Raw genomic sequence first — 7722 nt, forward strand, 5'->3', positions numbered from 1 at the left:
TGAAGGAGACGATGCTCGACCAGAATCTCGTGGAGTTGGTGATCCCGAAATTAGCCTCTGGGCTCGACAGGCTGGACTGGAGAATTGTGAGAAGCATGTTGGAAACGATCTTCAGATCAAGCGGCATCCAGATTTTGGTGTATGGTAACCATCTTCCACGACCGAGCATAAAGACTGTGGAGTGTTACTTCCATCGAACTTCACAGTGCAAATATGAAGAGTTCTGCAGGGATCGACACACGCCAAGGATGACATTTCGGGGCGAAACGTCTTTAAGGAGGGGGCAATGTAATGAATCTGAAGCCGGCCCTGACCGATGCCCCAGTCAGCAAACGCATGACGCATCGCAAAATACCGCGAAAACTCCAGATGGGTCCCGAAATCCGCAGAGGGATCCGGAACGTTCGTTGACGATAAAAAAACGTCGCTATTCGTCCCGAAGAGTAATCTGTACGAAGAAAGCGAATCGAGCGGTTAACAAACGGTGAAGATAAATTAAGCGTTAGTTACTGAGTGGTGTAAATAAATTAGTTGTAATAGTGAAGTATTGTTAAAATAAATTTGTTTAAGACAGTTAATTCTTTAATTCGTTACAATGAATTCATATCTTTGAAACATCTATGTATATATTCCACATGTATAATATCATATGAAATGACCGAAAATCCCTGGAAGAATCAATAACATTGAAATGAATAACTGTTACATAAAACAAAAAACTCTGAAATGAAATTACGACAAAATAAAGTACAAGCAACAATTGGAAATTGAGCAATAAAAACAAATTTAAAGATTTGAACCAAAGTTACTTCAAGACGTTTCAGTTATTAGTATCCACAATCGTCTTCGGTTGATATTAGACAATGGAAATTCGAACTGATGAAATTCACCAAGAAACATTGTCAACCACCTTCAAACAAATATTCTACTAAATAGCGTTATTTGAATTTTCATAAATCATTGTATGAGTTTTTCATACTGCCTAGTATATCAGGTTCTGTATGATATAACTTGATACAAATTCAATTGTTTGATGTAGCTGATAGATCTTACTCACCATTACTACATCTATATATACTTTCTTGATGTTCATATGCCATTATTTTTGGAGGATATTATTTTTTAGCTGGGTTCACTTTATGAAATGCAAAAAAAATATGATCGTATACCCAGTACAACATCTCATTGTTTTGATCTTTCTGCTCAATCTGAATTTGACGCCAAGTTCTAATCAACTACAGTAACGTAAAGCTCGATTCTCATTATTCTTTCTTTCTTTATGTGCACTTAAAGTTAATGGGTTAGAATGAAATAGATTTCAGCTGTAGTAAAACGGTTACAGGAAAATACTTAGAGACTGATCTTATCGTTTTTATTCACTTTATGGGGCCGATAAGTAAATTCGGCGTTCTCAATCCGTTCCCAAAATTCTTTTCTAGACATTCATTGTTTTCGCAATGTTTTTTGGGTAAGTCGAAGAAGTGATTAGAGAGGGATTTGCAGAATGTTTCGATAGTTTCATTTCATGACTGAGTAATCCAGTGATTTTGGAATCCGTTAATGAGACTGAAATAGTTTCTGTTATTTTAAGTTTGACACTGTAGTGCTGTTTCAATATTGAGAAGTACTAAGAGTGCCCCCAACTTTATTTGATCATTTATCACCTTGATATGCAAGCTAAGATGGAAAAAAAATAGTAGGAACCTATCAAATTTGCTGCAATTGTAATACGCAACCTATAAAAATTTTACGAAATCTGCAACAACCGGTTTCCTGGTTGTTGCTTGTATTTCATTTCATTGTGAGTCCGAACTAATGAAATGGATTCAAAAATGAATTACCAACAGTGAAAAACAAAGTCGTCATCATTTTGTAATCTGGTTACTCAATATAGTTTTTTCATAATTGTATATTCTTCGAACATATAAAATCAGTGTTCATACTTTGCATAAATTTTCAATCCAAATATTGAATATAATTTTCCAACAACAACAACGAAAAATAATTTATTGCAATAAACAAAATGAGATGAAATACGGAACCTCATTTGTTTCTCTAAAGCGAAAATTTGTCGGAATATAAGTGATTCTTGTTTGCTTCGAATGAAATCTTTGCGCAATTCGTGGATTAGAAAATCATAAATAGTCATCAAATATGAGTTGGGGCGTTTATTGATAGTAATATGAGGAACTGAAACATAATATGTAAATTGTTTTTAAGAAAGATGAGCAAAAGCATAGTGGAGTAATAGTGAGGAGTATTCCTGGTAAACACTGTATATGCAAAATATAATAGTGAGAGACATTGTCAATCACAAACAAGTAAAAACACTCATAATGTTGAAACTGATATAAGTTCAAATCAAAGAAAGAAACCATTGTCGAAGTCGAATTCAATATGAGTCTGTTGATGACAGCATCTTCAGATGATTACTAATTATTTTTCATGGAAGTAGTGATGTAGAGAAGGATTTTGAATAGCAATTGAAAAGTTTCACACATAGTCAGTGGGCGTATTTGAAGACTGGCTATAAATGGAATCATCTAACGGAACAATTTGTTGTGGTCAGTCTCAACTCCTTACACTGTAGGTTAATGAACTTACACTCATCAGAAAACAATTACACCCCTATCGAATATGATTTAACGCTCTTTCTGGTATAGCCAAGGGAGTACTTGTTTTCTGATAGGTGTCAGTCCATTAACCTACAGTGTAGGGAGTAGACACTGGCCTGAATGAATTGTTCCTTTAGATGATTTGGTTAAAAAGTTTGAAATAATCTCAATCAGTAACCAGAATTCTTTGTTAGGGTCCAATGAGTGGAGTTACTTACAGTTTCTTTCTGAGTAAAATTAAACCAACAACGAAGTGGATTTTTTTGAAAATATTTTTCGTAACCAAATATTTATTAATATTCAAAGTCACTTGAAGTAACGCAAAAACGATTCCTAAGAATAATACTCTTCAAAAACAACAGATACGCGAGAAATGCTCTTCATGCAGAGCCTGAGATTTATGATATCAGACAAATTATATTTTACCACATTGCTACAACTCAGTTCTTCAATAAGATCAAACTTTGAACTTTCTCATACCTACACTACGAGACAAAAAAATGATTTCGTTTCGAAATCAATAGGCCAAAAATGCTATCAATATTTAGCACCAGAAGTTTTTAATCTCCTTCTAGAAACACTGCAAAACGAAACGTCAGCATGGAGATTCAAAAAAGATTCAAAACATTATATACGGTCAATAATTGAAAACTGAGAGTAATTTTAGATATTCATAATGTTATCATCTTAAGTGCACTTAGTACCTGTATATTGGTATGTTCCAGTATTTTACAATTTTAAACTATTAAAAGTTCATATTTTTAACCTCGATATTTATTATTCAACATTTTACATGTTCACACACTTATATGTATGAAACACATTTGAAAGTCTTTCACATTATTAACACTTGGAACGTTCAGAACCAATTATATTATCTATATGCAGTATCTATAATTCGTGATTATCACCTGCGGTTAATTTGATGTGTATAAGTGTATTAATAAGTGTAATAATAAGTGTATTAATGATTATACTTATTTTGCTCTCACAATAATTGTATTGTTCATTCAATTGTTAGTTATTTCAGTATAGTACTCTCGAATAATTTGTTTGTATATGCTTATGGTGTATACATACACCCACACAAAAGCAGTACCTGCTGCTTCCGAGGATTATTTTTGTTTATTCACAATAATGCTGCATATTTTAAATTATACTCGGTAATAATAATTTTTCATGTGTGAATCAATATTTTGTTTTTATTTTTACCGAAGTATGCGCTGGTCAGGCTCTATCCCCTGAAGCCCCGTTACATTTGGGAGGGCGCGCCAGCATTATCAACCAACGAACACTTCGCACACCGTGGGGTAAGTGATCATTGGGTCCGAGAATCATGTAATCATGTGCCCTGAGCAAGCGCAGTGAGGCAAGAATGACAGCATTCTGCATTTGTCCGGCTAAGATTTCTACCTTATTGCGGCAAGCCGACATGCTTTTAAGATTCGAAAGTAGAGAGGGCATCATTCCACCAAGGAGTCCAATAATCAGAACAACCATTTTGACAGAGTGGTCTTGATAGAGTCTGCATAGTTCGAAGAGAAAATCGAGAAAATCTCGATATTTCATGCATTTTTTCTCCTATTTTCGGACGATACTCGTCTCGCCAGGAGCTGAAAACTCCACGACAAATATTGCCTTGCTCTGGTGGTCGAAAAGGACTCACGGAAAAAAATATTTGTTGAATGAAATAAAATTCACTTTATTCAAAGAAATAAAAGTGTCATATATGCACGACAAAATATTTTGTTGATGCAAGTAAAAATAATTCTTGACTCCTAACTCTTCAAGCATATGTTCAATGTGTCAAACAAATATTTCATTGAAACAATCGCATCCATTAGTTATTTCAATTCAAAGAAGAATTAAATTCAAGTAATGTTTTGTTTAATTGATAGCGAGAATGATTTGGAGTAATTCGAATATTCTATTGAACAAACAAAATTTAAAGATGGGTGAAATAGTGGATCTGATTGAAATAATCAAATGTATTTTCTATTTGAGTAATAGTTATGTTGAAGAAACATAATATATCTGCAGGATGATGGAGAACTTTGCTTGTTTTGATAATGGGAAAATTTCCACTAAAGTAATGATTTTGTTGAACAAATAATGAATAGTAGTTGAACGAACAATGTTTATACCTCATTGTGAGTATCTTTCTGATAGAGTAAAGCATTTCGAAACTTCAAAATAAGTATGAATAATGATGTACCAAATGAAATAAAGTTACAAATCAAAATCCTTCTCTCTTGTTCCAATTTGGTTATTGGATTCAATTAACCAAATATTATACTAATCTGAGTACCAGCATCTGGTTGGTAGTAATTTTCAATTCTACTGAAGATTACTTTTCTCTTCTCCAAAACTTCAATATGTTTTTTAAGTTTGTAGATAAAAAGCATTACGTATAGTTTTAGTATATTGAGAAAATTACTTTTCGGCAGTTTCAGAAATACAGAGTCAGTGATTGAATTTACATGAATCTCCAATCAAAATAGATCAAGTTATTAAAATAATTATAGTTTGTTCAACAACCCGATTTCTCAATACATTAAATACACTTTGTATCATTTTCTCAACTGGATTATTGATCTACTTACGTATCACGATTTTTTAATCAGCTGCTGATGGGAGTCTTGCGGATAATATTTCATATTCAATACTGCCATGTTCAACGTGAGAATGAGTAAAATATAAATAAAAATCAAGAAATTTTAGTACCAAATTTATTCAAACAATTAATAAATTATAATAGACTTCTACAAATATTTAAATGAAAATATAAATTTTTCACAAATGGTTAATCCTAATATAAAACATTAACATATTTTATATTTATTATTATTATTGGTGATATCTACTGAAAAACAATTAGAGTTGATTTCGAAACCTTTCACTGAAGTAATGATCTAAAATGAAAGAGAGCAGAGATTAGTGATAATCTACATTTTCGCAATAATACTATTGGATCAATTTCTACTAACTAGCTTGGATATTATCCCATAGAAATATAAAAATATAATATTTTTTTTTTGTACACATCCAATTTATTTTTTGATAATAGGAAAAAAACAATGACGTACTTCATCACAGAAAAATTTGACTAGAAATATGACTGTGATGACAAAATTTACCTAGGTCTCCAATCGTAACTTTCAGGCCTTCAAATCTATCAAATTTAAGAATTCTAGCATTCAATTACTTAGGTATAGGCCTGAATAATAATAAGTATCTACAGCAAATCGCAAAAATATATAGTTATTTGAGAAAACTGAATATGTTTTTAATTGTAATGGTATACATATTTATTATTAGAGTTATGAATGAAAGACATACCTCTGTTACATATGATTCTTAATTTATTCCATCAATTGCTTCCTTGATTGAATATTTTTCTTTTGCCAATTGGGGGAGTCATTTCTTTCATTTCTTCATCAGTGAGCATTTTAGCTATGTCTAAGGTTAAATCATTTTCTGTCTGAAAAGTATGTGTTTTAAGTATATTATTAGGAGATAAATAATATATGTATTTTTTTACCTTTAAAAATGCCAATTAGGTCATTTAATCCCAAGTTATTAAGAAATTCCTCCATGTCTAAAAATAAAAGAGATTATATTGCATGTTTTGAGTTGGTGCAGTTTTGTTGGATGTCATCATTTCTGTAAATATGTTACAAATAACTTTCCTTTTTCGGTATTACTGATTTCAATAAAGTGATACAAGAGAAAACTGTGATTATTTCACAATGTTCTTCGAAAGAAAAATCTTAAAAAGAGGTTCTTTCAAGGATTCAGTATATACTATCATGATGAAGATGAAATCATTGTTTACGGCACCATTCAATTATTTATGATGTAAGAAATCTACAATTCGAAATAAAGGTACAGCTCTTCGCCGACATTGTATTCCTACACCTTTTTCTGTGGCAAACACCTCAATTGTATTTACTCTGAAAATGTCCAATTCCTTCGTATCCAAAGATCAAAGGTCAAATAGGTACCCAGTGTATGCATACCTACCTACCTCTCAACGATAATCATTTCACTCGACAACTTCTACTTTCTTAAAAACAGAATTGAAAACATGGAAGCTTTCTTTCAGTCATTACATTAAACAATAAGAACTTCAAGCCACTTTTATAGATAGCTGTCGAGAAAAATGTATGGGCACGTGCTTGAAAAAAACGATATCCGTTTATCCAATACATGCTATTCATAATTATTCCAAAATATGGAATGAAAGAAAGTATTCTATCAACATACCTGTGAAAACACTGAAAAACTTCAATCCACGTTTAATCAAAAAGAAACTGTAAACCTCTTCGTCATTTCCTTGAAAAACACAAAACACATTGTTAATTCTTATTCCATTCGTGATTAGTTTACGGTTCTTCCTTAGAAGTATTTCAACTATATCATTTCTTTAAAGGAAACAATTGAATTTTTCAAACCAACAAATAATAAAAATATTGAAATGAAATTATCCATAATCTTGAAATTATTTCCAAAATTAGTTAAAGGTATTGATATGTATTGTTGAAGTGAAAATAAATATTCAGTTGATTCAATTATATATTAGTGTCAAAACAGCACCCCATAGTGTTAAACTGAATTGGAAAGTTTTCATTCAACAGACGTACTTTTGATTTGATGAAATTATATTGTTTGACTCAACCGAATTATTTTGAGAACTCAATAAATGTTATTCTTGAAATGATCCACAATTCATTTGATTAAGTAAAAGACCTCTTGAATTGAAATATTGGAGAAATTAAAATGAGAATTTCATTTTGTCTCCGCAAAATTATCCTCTAATCGATACAATACACACGTCGTTCGGAATGAATGATATTCAATCAAAGTGATGAAATAAATTAGACTAAATAAATTTCTTTGAAGTAACGAATCTTTTTTTTCCGTAGCACCAGGCTTATAAGCTTGTATTAGCCTGAGGGTGGGGACCGAATAGTTTCAATAAATTCGGCACTTCTCTCGTAGGGCAGCACCGGTGTCTCGTCAATGCCCTAAGAGTGCCGTAGATGGTAATATAACACTCTAAGGGCCGCGTTGTGTCGATGGATATAGGCCAAGACCGCATATGCTG

General features: G+C 31.9%; 1 long non-coding RNA gene across 2 annotated transcripts; it reads right to left on the reverse strand.

Moving 5' to 3' along the window:
• Nucleotides 1-5463: 5463 nt before the first annotated feature.
• LOC141483047 (uncharacterized) lies at nt 5464-6988 on the reverse strand. Of its 2 annotated transcripts, XR_012465875.1 has the most exons (4): nt 6882-6988; nt 6157-6213; nt 5955-6096; nt 5464-5527 (listed from the first exon to the last, which is right to left on the reverse strand). It is a non-coding gene; the product is annotated as an uncharacterized lncRNA (long non-coding RNA). The 2 variants fall into 2 exon arrangements; XR_012465874.1 differs by having other exon boundaries at nt 5955-6213.
• Nucleotides 6989-7722: the final 734 nt, after the last annotated feature.

Source organism: Leptinotarsa decemlineata, unplaced genomic scaffold (assembly GCF_025532065.1).
Source record: "Leptinotarsa decemlineata unplaced genomic scaffold, Ldec_3_MD MMD2_tig00002974_RagTag_RagTag, whole genome shotgun sequence".
Taxonomy (NCBI): Eukaryota; Metazoa; Arthropoda; class Insecta; order Coleoptera; family Chrysomelidae; genus Leptinotarsa; species Leptinotarsa decemlineata.